This window comes from Spinacia oleracea, chromosome 6, assembly GCF_020520425.1.
Source record: "Spinacia oleracea cultivar Varoflay chromosome 6, BTI_SOV_V1, whole genome shotgun sequence".
In the NCBI taxonomy this organism is placed as follows: domain Eukaryota; kingdom Viridiplantae; phylum Streptophyta; class Magnoliopsida; order Caryophyllales; family Amaranthaceae; genus Spinacia; species Spinacia oleracea.
The window spans coordinates 63,711,900-63,724,969 of NC_079492.1; the positions used below are offsets into that span (position 1 = coordinate 63,711,900).

General features: G+C 37.9%; 2 long non-coding RNA genes across 3 annotated transcripts; one reads left to right on the forward strand and one right to left on the reverse strand.

The window, feature by feature from the left end:
* The first annotated feature begins 1,844 nt into the window (after window positions 1-1,844).
* On the forward strand, window positions 1,845-8,226 carry LOC110793776 (uncharacterized). Of its 2 annotated transcripts, XR_008922524.1 has the most exons (3): window positions 2,350-2,765; window positions 6,176-6,527; window positions 7,050-8,226. It is a non-coding gene; the product is annotated as an uncharacterized lncRNA (long non-coding RNA). The 2 variants fall into 2 exon arrangements; XR_002534802.2 differs by lacking the exon at window positions 6,176-6,527 and having other exon boundaries at window positions 1,845-2,765.
* Window positions 8,227-10,449: 2,223 nt separating this feature from the next.
* Window positions 10,450-12,772, reverse strand: LOC130463611 (uncharacterized). Its single transcript, XR_008923821.1, has 6 exons — window positions 12,475-12,772; window positions 12,208-12,339; window positions 11,550-11,628; window positions 11,330-11,458; window positions 10,942-11,112; window positions 10,450-10,846 (listed from the first exon to the last, which is right to left on the reverse strand). It is a non-coding gene; the product is annotated as an uncharacterized lncRNA (long non-coding RNA).
* Window positions 12,773-13,070: the final 298 nt, after the last annotated feature.

The following is a 13,070-nucleotide window of genomic DNA, read 5'->3' on the forward strand; positions in this document are numbered from 1 at the left end:
AAACCATAAAGCCAGGAAACATATTATTTACACATAATCATTTAGCATAGTTTAGATGCATACTCTTTGTTGCGTGCCTTCCCTAGCTGCGCCCGAACCGAACAAGAACAAGTCTTTAGGACTCCAAGTGTCGTCCCTCCGTAGATAGTCCACAGCACGTCCGGATCCGCCTTAAGATTGACCAACTAGAATCGCCTTTAAGGTTCTAATATTTTCGGTTGGGTAGGCAAGAATATTGGCTGATTTTTCTGCTTAAAAATCTTAGTTTTGAATACTTAAAACTTTTTTTTTTTTTTATATAAATAATGACCCCTAGGCCTTTATTTATAGAGTTATGGAAAAGGAATCGCAATCCTAGTAGGATACGAATTAATTGAAATTAGAATCCTACATGAATTCTATTTAATTAATTTATCTAATTAGGAATAGGAATTTAATCACACACTAACTCTTGCAGTTTTAGGAATCTCGCATGAGCACAAACTCACACACACACACGGCAGCCACAAGGGCTGCCCATGCGCATGCGAGCAGCAGCCCATGCAGCGCGGCCCACGCATCCGTGGCCTTGGTGCGCGCTGGGCTTGTGGCGTGCGTGCTTGCTGGGCGATGGCCCGGCTTCGTGCTGGGCCTTCGTCCGGCAGGCCTCGTCCGATGCTTATTCGTACGATGCGCTTCCGATTAAATTTTCCGATTCCGGAATTTATTTCCGATACGAACAATATTTAATATTTCCGATTCCGGAATTAATTTCCGTTTCGAACAAATATTTAATATTTCCGTTTCCGGAATTATTTTCCGATTCCGGTAATATTTCCGATTCTGACAATATTTCCGTTTCCGGCAATATTTCCGATTCTGGCAATATTTCCATTTCCGATAATATTTTCCGACACGTACCATGTTTCCGTTTCCGGCAACATCTACGACTTGGATAATATTTATATTTCCGATACGATCCATATTTCCGTTTCCGGCAATATCATCGTTTCCGGAGTATTCATTCCTTGCCTGTGACGATCTTAGCTCCCACTGAAACCAAGATCCGTCGGTTCCGAATATTCATAGATGGAGTATTTAATGCTATTAAATACTTGATCCGTTTACGTACTATTTGTGTGACCCTACGGGTTCAGTCAAGAGTAAGCTGTGGATTAATATCATTAATTCCACTTGAACTGAAGCGGCCTCTAGCTAGGCATTCAGCTCACTTGATCTCACTGAATTATTAACTTGTTAATTAATACTGAACCGCATTTATTAGACTTTAACATAGAATGCATACTTGGACCAAGGGCATTATTTCCTTCACGAAAGACAGGCGACAACGCACAGGCAACTGAGACGCGTCCTCAAGAAACGGGTTGATAAAGATAAGTTAACCTAAAGCCCATGATAGGCAGCGCCGTCACGCTAGCAAGAACGAGTCCAAGACATGCGCGAGAAGCGCGGAAGCGGTTGAAGACTGAAGAGACGTGTGACAAAGATACTCCTATCTTTGTGGGATTTTCTCAACCGATTAGACCGTTGAGAATATCCTATAAAAGGACGAAGATGATGACAAGCAAAGGACGTTCACTCAAGCATTCAAACTCTTAAGCTATCAACTGTTTCAGCATTCATTATTGTACTTTAGATTTTTAATATCAATTCTCAGAAAGAAGAGCATAAACAATCATATAGAACACTTAGTGGATTGATAGCCTCATAGCTATCCGCGGTTTTTTACCTTATTCCTGGGTTTTCCGCGTCAACACTCCTCTGTGTCGTGTCTCTTTATTTGTGTCGTTGATTCTTTGCTTAGTTAGTGTCGATCCTAGCCGAAAGTCGCCCCAATACGAATTTTGGCATAAACAACCATCATCATCATCTCAGCCCACCACACTGCCACCATCCTCGCAACAACAACAACAGCAAGCAACAACAACAACAATATCAAAAATCGCAGCAAAGAACAGAGCAAAAACATAGTAAACAGGTTCGACCGAACCCATAACGGAGTTCGACCGAACCAAAAATTTAGAGTTCCTGACAAGGCCGGGTCCTTCCGAACCTCCATTGATTTCGCCCAAACCAGAACGAAGTCCGACCGAACCTCCATTGAGTCCGACCGAACATTTGAGCGCTGAATTCTTGTACGGAATTAATGAAATTGGACGGCTGTGATTGGTTAAGGTTAGCAGCGAATTTCGGCCGTCGGATTGAATTTGATGATAATAATGATCGTTGATGATGGTTGAGGATGGACGGTGATGATGGTGGAGTTGGGAAGATGAAGAGCTGCGAAGGTCGAAGATGAGGGGATAAAAAGCAACAGCGTCGAAGAAAAGGAAAAGGGGAGTACGAAATCCCGAACCTTTTAAATGCACGCAATTGGAGTACTGTGCAATTGGAGTACTGTTCTTAAGCACAGTACTTCACGTGCGAAACGCGTGCCAATTTTTTTTAAAAACTTTTTCTCCCTTTCTCTCCTTTCTATTGGTTACCTGATCCTTCTCTCTCTTTTCTTACGTTATTTTTTACTCAGTACTACTCATTTCCTTCTCTCTCCTCCATTGTTGTACTCTTCATCTATTTCTTCGTCCCTGTGACCCTTCCTTGTCGCTACTCCATTTCGATCTCTCTTCACTAAATAATTCGTCTGGTATTGTATATAGGTGAATATGACCTTATTCTGCAATTAATTACTGATTCATCGGAGTTTCTGGGAGCTTGATTATGACGAAGAAACGAAGCATCACTTCATAAATCTGAAAATATTGAAGGTATTCTCTCCTTCAATCTCATATTTATTTTTATTTTTTTGTTCGATTTGAAGAATTTATGTCGAAGTTGCGCATACAAATAAAAACCCCCAAAAGCTCTTCATTTCGATTTTTTTTGGGATTTTGGTAGGAAGATCTGGTGTTCCCACGGAAGTGGTGGGTTGATGTTGGGTGAAGTCGTTGATTAGTACATTGTTAGGGTTGTAGATGTTTTAGCTAAGCTGCGAATTTTTGGGAGAATGCTAACCCTAAGAGTTTCACATTAATTTTCATGTCCATCATCAATGTCCTGCTTACTCAATTTGATATGATACATTTAGAATTCTTAGTTTTTGCCAAATTTATAATTTGGGATTGGAAGCCACGAATTGAATTTCAAGAATTCTAAATTCAGGAATTGAAAGTAAATGCTCTAAATTCATGAATTGAAAGTAAATGCTCTACTAATATGTTTTTTATTGTCTATTTTTTTGTTATTGGTTTGTTGCTTAATTGCTGTACAAATTGAGTTTAGAGTAAAATAACCAATCAAGGATTTCGAGACCGGAGAACTTAAGTAATTGGATGGTTGTACTTGTTATGAGAGTATAGAAGATGATGATTAGTTGTAACCAGAATATATTTCTCATTGGCTTCCCTATGATTCTTGAAATGATGTGTTGATGCCTGGAATGATCTCTAAGGTATACAAACCGCCCAATCATTGTTCTAGAGTCTCTAGGCGAAGACATTCGATGGTCTAGGTGGTTTGACGACAGATAAAATGTATCAAATCCTAATCACTTACAAAAGCTGCTATTAACAACAATGGACAACCTTATACAGAAGGCAGCTTACAACAATAGGTACCATGGATATGCAACTAGAGAGATGATTTCCCCCCATTTCCAACCCTATATTCTCTTGTTCAGTGCTCCCCTGATATTTTTGGTCCACCATGTGAAATATGTTATGCGCTGTATCCCAAACTTTTAAAATGCATGAGATTGAAGTACTGTTCTTAAGAACAGTGCTTCACATGCTTCCCTTCTTTCCTTCTTTTGCATTGTGAGGGGGTCGAAAAAGCACGAGGCTAATGCATGACCTCGTCCCTCGTAGGCGTGACGTTGTCAGATCAAGTGTAGTTAGATTTCCTGTGAGTTCACACCAAATCGACTAGTAATATAGGAGTCGTCATTCAGTTTTTAACGACAATGAGAAAAACTGACAAAACCCGGTTATCGTGACATAAAGGGAGTGAAATTATGTTCGACCACGACGGCCATAGGTTCCCTTGTGATCCCTGGTGTGGGGATCGCTCAACGTACACCCGCAGGGCAAAGATTGAGAGTTCGGGGGACTGTAACTACCGAGACGAGTGCTCATCGATAACTCTAGAGGCAGGTTATCCTTACTAGCTCAGCATAAATAACTGAAGGGACATGCGTTAACTATTAAACTACTCTGAATTGATTTTAGCAATATGCAACACATAATACTAGATCGATCGTGATTATCTTATTTAGATTGATTTAAGGTACCTAGCATGATAATTCAATTGTCCAAGGTATTATCTTATTAGGCGTGATAGATCAATCAAATTAATAGTTTGACAATTTTATAAAAGGGTGATAAAAGCGATTAAATCATATGAGGGACACATTACAACGCACCCTTGAGAGGTGCGTTGTGGTTCTCAGAAAACTAACCACTTGGCTTTGCTGTTTCTCCTTTTATTTAACGAATCTCGGGTTTCCAAGCAATGTTCCAGTATTTAGGCTTAATTCATCAGCTACAAGGGACAGGATACGTTCTGTTCGACTTTTGGGTCGATTGCGACAGAACGCGGGATCAATTTCGCAGCGTGAGGCTTAGGCTTAGGGTTGGAGTCAATACCCAGATTATGAATTGTGTGTGTGTTCACGTCGATTTTGAGGCTGTATTTATAGGGAAAGAGTTCGTGGAAAGATAGATCTTTAGGATACGAATCCAAAAAGAATTCGGAGACGACACGGCCCCAGGTATTTTCAGCGCCCAGGGCTGGGCGCCGAAGATTTCGGCTCCCAGACCCAGGCGTTGAAAATAGGATCTGAGCCGAGCTTTTTGTCAGATTTGGACTCTTAATCACGGAGCTTTTGAGACTTATCCGAGTTTCTTAGTGCGTATCAACTTATGACGGAATGCGTCTGGGCCTGTTACGAACTCTAGGTTCGTTAGGAATTTAATTAATACGTAACTCTTATTTTTGAATTATAGCAGGAATAGAATTCCTTTTGCCAATTCTATCTCTTTTAGGACTTATGTTGGAGTGCAACACCTAGTTCTTACAGATTTCTATCTTTTATGTCTTGCCACTTTTAACAACTACCCATTATGGCAGTTACTATTTTTAGCAGGTTTCTATAAATAGCAGGTTTGGCTGAAATGAAAAGGGTGATTGAGATTCGTTATTTTTATAGGAGATGCGTTGCCAAGTGGAGATTTATGTTCTCATCATCGAACCTTCCTTTTCGGGAATGGGGATAAAAGTAGGTGTCTACATGCACGTGCTTCCCTTCTTTTACCCATTTCCCCCAAATTTCACCTTCTCTTTCAACCTACCTCTCATCCGCCCCTTTCTCTTCTCTCCTCCATCATTCGCCTCCTTCTACCAGACCACCACATTTTTCTCCTTCTTTCACTCTCCATAATACCTTCAATTTCTTTATCCCCTAATCTAATTCTATATCTCTCATCGCTTAGATATGTGAAACCTCTACTCATTTGGTCAATTTATTGGTATTTGTTCTTCTTTTATAATTATCTAATTCTAATTTTTTTTGGGTAATTTGTTCTTTGTTCTTCTTTTATAATTATCTAATTCTATTTGATTCTATTTTTCGGAGATTTGTTGATCTGTTAAATTTTTAATTTGTTTATTGTTTATCGTTCTTCTCTTATGATACCGGACTTGCGGGTTCCCCACCCCCCCCCCCCCCTCCCCCGACTTTTTCCAATAAATTAGTGCAGAAGATTGCTGTCTGTTTTTTCTGGCATTTTGATTTTGATTACAGTTGGAATTGAAGTTTTGGCAATTCCGCAGGGATCAAATGACCATTTGTATCAGTGTTTAATGTTTTTCTTGACTTTAAGAAGTAAATTAGGCTGGTGAATTTCAGTTGATTGATGTATGTTCTTTTTAGGGGGGGGGGGGGGGGGGTTCTTCTGATTTTGGGCATTTCTTGTGTCAGATTTGGTTTAACTCAATTTGCTGAAACCGTTAATTGATTATTATTCTGTATCTGGTATTTAAACGGAATTTACCGCCTATTCGAATTTATACTTTGTTTACTAGCTAGCATTATGTCATATTTATGTTTTTGATAATTCTATGGTGAATTGGTGAATGTCCGAACTGTTTTAATATTTCTACATTTTGTTATCACTTTTAGGCAGCATTACTTCAGCTATCTGCTAGCAGTGGTTCGCAATGCAGTCGAATTACTTGGAGAAGATAGCAAAGACCAATGCAACCTCATAGTGTATCCATTGATGAATATAGCGCTGTCGGAAATGGAAAAACACTGAATACTTAGGCATTTCGGAATGCTATTGGTTGATTGGATATAGGGTGAACCATGCTTGATGAGATGACTTTGGGCGAAATGTCTCAATTGTGCTTAATAAGAGTTATGGGTTAATCTTGTGGGAAATCCTTGCGAGATCTCACTCGCCCTCTAGAGCGATTTAGGGGTTTAAAGAGCTTGTTGCATGTGCTTAAATGCAACCGTAATTCCTACGATAGTGAGTTAGTGTATATTCTTTCTCAATTTCTATTTTCTAGGTTGATTAGCTTCTTAATAACTCGTTTTGCTCAAATTTTCTATCCTATTTCCCTTTGTGTTTCATTGTTTTGCTCATGGACGAGCAAAAGCTCAAGTTTGGGGGCATTTGATGAGTGACATTTATGTCACTCATAGGGTAGTAATTTAGGCATTAATTGAGTCGGTTTTATTATATTTTTTGTGTTTTTAATCTTTATTTTCCTTAATTTCCCGTTTTAATTATTTATAGCTTAGTTTAGTATAATTGGCTATTTTTATTAGTTTTTAGGTCTTATTTTCAACTTATTTCTTTTTCTTTGTTTCAATAATTTTTATAGTTTAATTATTTAGTTTTCGTTATGAATTTTCCATTTTTATTTCTATTTCTATTTCCATTTCCATTTCCTTTTCTTTATATTTAGTCATTATTATTATTAATTATTTTATTTACTTATTTTTCTATTCTTGTTTCTCTCCTATTTTCCTTTTTTATTTTGTGTAGGTGCACGTGCTCGGGTTTTGGAGCACCAATTGAAAGGGCCTAAGAAATTGTACAATATGGTCGAGAAAACAACTTAACCTACACCACCCTATATCCAATCCTACACCACATCACAGGCCTGTTGCATCAACATACCAACACCAATCCTCCCTCCCCTGCTCCGGCCTACAACCACCTTCATCTTCCAACTACTCTCTCCTGCCACCTCACTCCTACACCAACAACTCCAGCAACGCACCTCCCTCGCAACACCAGTCCAACCCCTGCTGCCACCCTCCACCAACACCGTCATCATCTCAGCCCACCACACTGCCACCATCCTCGCAACAACAACAACAGCAAGCAACAACAACAACAATATAAAAGATCGCAGCAAAAAACAGAGCAAAAACAGAGTAAACAGGTTCGACCGAACCCGTAACGGAGTTCGACCGAACTAAAAATTTAGAGTTCCTGACAAGGCCGGGTCCTTCCAAACCTCCATTGAGTTCGCCCAAACCAGAATGAAGTCCGACCGAACCTCCATTGAGTCCGACCGAACGTTTTAGCGCTGAATTCTTGTACGGAATTAATGAAATTGGACGGCTGTGATTGGTTAAGGTTAGCAGCGAATTTCGGCCGTCGGATTGAATTTGATGATAATGATGATCGTTGATGATGGTTGAGGATGGACGGTGATGATGGTGGAGCTGGGAAGATGAAGAGCTGCGAAGGTCGAAGATGAGGGGATAAGAAGGAACCGCGTCGAAGAAAGGGAAAAAGAGGAGTACGAAATGTAAAAAAGGGGGTCTGATGGTTTCATTGATTTTTGTGGGGATTTTGATTTCATTTTATTTTTTTGTTTATTTTATTTTTTTCTTTTTCTTTTCCTTCTTTATTTAGTTTACTTTTAGTTTTCTCTTTTTCTTTTCTCTTTAATTCCTCCTCTCTTTTTTTTACTCTTTTTTTTTCTTTAGTTTATTTTGAAGGGGTATAAATAGCTAAATACCCAATTTCAAAGGGGGAGGGAAAATAATTAGTTTAGTTTTCTAATTTTTCTAGGGTTTTAGTTTAGCTTAGTTTTTAGAGAGACAAAGTGAGGAAAATCAATGGAAAAATTGGGGCTTTTGAAATTCAAGGGTGACAACTTGTATGGAAGGATCAACCAATCAATGAGCAATTTCTTACTCTCTCCTTATTTATTGTTTTCATTTATTGTTTTAATTAGTTAAATTGTTTTTGTTTAGTTTAATGATTCATGTTTAGATTAGTTGTTCTTATTGTTTAGAATCATGTTTTTAGTTGTGAATTTCTATAAATTTCATATTTTTATGTTGATGGAGTAGTTTATTGATTAGGGTTTGGTGAAAACTCAACATTGATTGGTTTGGGTGTTTGTGATTAGAAATTAGGGATTTTCATGATTAAACAATTACATGTTTAGACATTTCCAATACATGTTGCATTTAACTTGATCAATTAAGTGTTCCATGATTGTTTGGAGTAGTCTAGTTTGGTTGGAAAGGGATTAAAGACCTAAGCTTGGCTATGTTGTTGAATTGAGATTTTGATTTACTCCGGGTATGATAGGGTAGAACGAGAGTTCATCCTTGATGCTTAGGGAAATTGCTCGCACGTCGGGAGATAGTTAGAGCTATTTGTGAATTCAACGCCTATTCATGTAGTGCTTGTGAATCTTCCCGGTTTTTAGCTCTTTTATGTTCAATCCATGCTTTGTTGTTGTTTGACCCATTCCCTAATCTTGTTTACTTTTGATTTCCTAGTTTAGTTTTATTAGTTTTATTCGATTCGTGAATTTCCAAAACCCCGTTTCGACCTAGCTTGTTGTTCGATTAGCATAAATTAGCGCACCTTAGTCCTTGTGGATTCCGACCCTTGCTTACCGCTTTACTCGTGTTTAGTGGTTAGTTTAGGTAATTTGTTTGATTAGGAGAGACTAGTAACGACCTAGTTTTCTCCTCGATCAGCTACCCAAAGGAAACAAAGGGGTATTACTTCTACAATACATCTGAGAACAAGGTGTTTGTTGCTCGAGATGGTATCTTTTTGGAAAGAGATCACATTTCCAAAATGACAAGTGGGAGAAAAGTAGACCTCGAAGAAATTCGAGTCGAACAACAAAGTCTAGAGAATGCTCAAGATGACATTCAGGTTGAAACTCAGAGATCTTTAGAAGAATCTGGTGAGAATCAAAGACCATCTAGAAATGTAACCCCGCGTAGATCGCAGAGATATAGGTCTCAACCGGAAAGGTACTTAGGTATTTTGACGAACGAGAGCTATGAAGTTCTATTACTTGAAAGTTATGAATCTGCGACTTACAAACAAGCTATGACGAGCCCTAGCTCCAAGCAATGGAAAGATGCCATGCAATCTGAATTAGACTCCATGTCTGAAAACCAAGTTTGGGATTTGGTCGATTTGCTAGATGGCTACCAAGCCATAGGAAGCAAATGGGTTTTCAAACTGAAAAAGGACAAGGATGGGAAACTAGAAGTTTTCAAAGCTAGATTGGTTGCAAAAGGTTACAGGCAAGTCCACGGTGTGGATTACGATGAAACATTTTCCCCAGTTGCAATGCTAAAGTCTATTCGGATAATGTTAGCAATCGCTGCATACACTACTAGAAAAATCGGATATAGGGGCAAGTCATAATTGCCTCTAAAGATAGGGGGATTTAGCCTCTAATGGGTTTTGAAGCAAAAAAGTGGATGCCTCTAATAAGTCCGTCGCTAATTAGTGGTTGCCTCTAAAAGCCCCTTTTTGAGGCAACACAACGTGTTGCCTTTAAAAGCTCATACATTTAGAGGCAACCATATATCCTTGCCTCAAAATGTAATTAGAGGCAACCCCATATTGTTGCCTAAAATTATAATTAGAGGCATCCATTTATACTTGCTTCAAAATATAATTAGAGCCAACCATATATCTTTGCCTCAAAATATAATTAGAGGCAACCACATATTAGTGCCTAGAAATATAATTAGAGGCATCCGTATATTCTTGTCCCAAAATATAATTAGAGGCTAACCTATAATCTTGTATCAAAATATTTTTAGAGGCAATATTAAAAGTTGATTCTAAAGACACTATACATTTAGGGGCATCCATATAATTTTTCCTCAAAATATAGTTAGAGGCAAAATAAAAAGTCGGGGGCAACCATATGGTTTTGCCTCGAAATATAATTAGGGGCGGTATAAAAGGTTGTTTCCAAAACGACGTATATTTAGGGGCAACCATTTAATTATGACTATATATGATTAAAGACAGTATCTTATTTTAAAAATAATGATACTTAAATGTCATTTGATATCATCATGAAAAGTGTTTAAAGGCCCCGAAAATTGCTAGCATATTCACATTTGCAACCACGACCACCTATAAGAAATAACCATGATAAGATAACAAAAGTAAACACCAAATTTCATAGGAATCGAAAATTTATCAACTACAAGTAATATTATTAACCAAATGAGAAACAATTGTTGTTCAATCTCAACCAAAAAAACACTTTAGGGCTTGCAACAACCCGCAAGCCCAAAACTAACAAAAATCGCAAAAATAACATGTCTTGGAAGATGCCTGATTGGTATATTCGGATATTTCTACAACTTCTGATAGCTTTCGTGCATGGTTAAATTTCGCTAGATTGGTAGCGAGACAGCAGCAGTGTAGCAGCAAGACAACAGCAGTGTCGCAGCGAGACAACAGCAGTGTAGCAGTGAGACAGCAGCAGCGAAGAAGCGAGACAACACATTATCAGTGTGTAACACAATATAGCAGCAACTCTTATTCTGAAGGTCATATATATAAAGAGTACTATTTAGACAAGCGATTTCAAAAAATAGGGTGAGAAGCAATACAGAAGCAATACAGCAGGACAACATACTTTTTTTTTCAAATGATGTCACCTAAACTGAGCAACATAGATCTCTTGTCCGTGCACCAGAAACTTTTTCAGACATAATGGAAGCATGTACAGTGGCAATTGCAATCCAGTAAGTAGAACAACACCCGTGCTCATCATTGTCACAATGTATCTCCCAACTTGTTGAGCAGCCTATACACACATAAAACAGTAAAGAGCCTGAATAACAATGTATTCACGACCAATCTTGCACGGAAAAAAAAAGCTCTCGTATCCAAGAAGTATACTGTTCCATATTACTCTCACATCAAGCAGAAAGAAAGATATTCATCTTCATGACTCTCGTAAGAAAATGAGAAGTACATGTCAAGCATAAAGAGAAAATAACTATCAGCACAAGGCGTAGTACCTCCCAGTTATTACAACATTCCTTGGACCACCTCGGCTATGATCATCCATAACCATGTTTCCCCTACCATAGTCCCAATTATGACCCCTCCAAGCCAACTATACCAGATCAAGTCATTCATCTCACCACCTTTACATCATAAAAATGTTATGGAATCAGCCTGTGATATTCCTAAATTGAGAAGGGAGATGTATGTATAGTACGTAAATGTGGTGCTAACCTGATAATTGAACTCTAGTAAGTAGAACAACACCCGTGCTCATCATTGTCACAATGTATCTCCCAACTTGTAGAGTAGCCTATACACACAGAAAACAGTAAAGAGCTTGAATAACAATGTATTCACGTCCTACCAAGCAAATGAAAGGAAATGCAAATACCACAACATTGTACTATGTTTTTACTCCGTATTTTGTTGCATAGGGAGCCACAAAAAGAAATATAAGCTAGTTGGCATCGACGTTTCAACAGGATTATGTACTGTGTGATTGTATCTGGACACTAACAAGAATGTCGAATCCTAACATTAACAAGATCTTCTTCATAAAACCACCATAAGTCCATAACATCCAACATCAGGAGATAGTTAACATTACACCAAAGCAAACTCAACAACAGTAGTAGTATAGTAAAACACAAAAACAAAGAATAAGATCTAAAAAATGTCAACCCTAAAAAAAGCAACATTATAAAAACACAAAATGCAGATGATTTGTATACTATAGTATAATAATACACAAAACCCAGTTAACTAAATTAACAGTTTTTAATTCAAGTTGCATATTATATTCACATTTCATAATCAACACAACAAATTATTATGACACAAAATACTATGGAGTACTAATTAAAAATTCCAAAAATAGCAAGAAATATACCGAAAAAAGAACCTTGTCGAGCAACAACAACTGCAACAGCAACAGTGATTGCTCCGACGAGGAGGAGAATAAGAAGCGGATATGTGATTGTGGAGGCATGGAAACATCAATCAACAACCAAGGCATCATCACCTGCAATAGAAAAACGCCGGCGGTGGAGGACGACGCGCCACCATTATAGGAGAGAGAAAATCGACTGAGTTAGGGTTTGTAAATTAGGTTTTTTTTTCAATTCAACAAATCAATGAACATGATTAAAGAGATTACCTAATTCAGTGGTGGGTTGTTGAAGACGAAAATTCGAGACCACCATCGTCGGCTGTACTGGGAACGAAAACGAGAGAGAGAAAGCGAAGCATCACCAACAACAATAGCGCAACAAGAACCGAATAAACGAAGACCAGCCAGAAGGGGAGGCGAGAAAACAGCCGTTCCGGCGGCGACACGGAGGAGAGCTGGAGAGCGAAATTGAATTAGAGGGGAAGGGAGGTGTGAATCGGGGAGATAGATGGAGGAGTGAGAGGAGCGGTCTCCCCAAATGAATTTCTGGAAAATGGTTTCGAAATGTTGATGTAATTTATTATACGGAGTAAAGAAATCGATTAATTTAGAGAATGTTTATTTAAACAAAATTCACTTATAAGTATAAAAATATTTTCCCATAATTTTATTTTAAAAAATATTAAATTCTTAGCTAATGCTTGGATTTAAATAAATTATTTTAGGATAATAAAATCTATAATCATTAAAAAAAAATTTCAAAAATTTATCTAAGAGATAAAACTCGAGATTTAAATTTCAAAACTAATAATAAAATATTCAAATTCACTCACTAATTTTTAAAACTTCGAAACCATAATCTC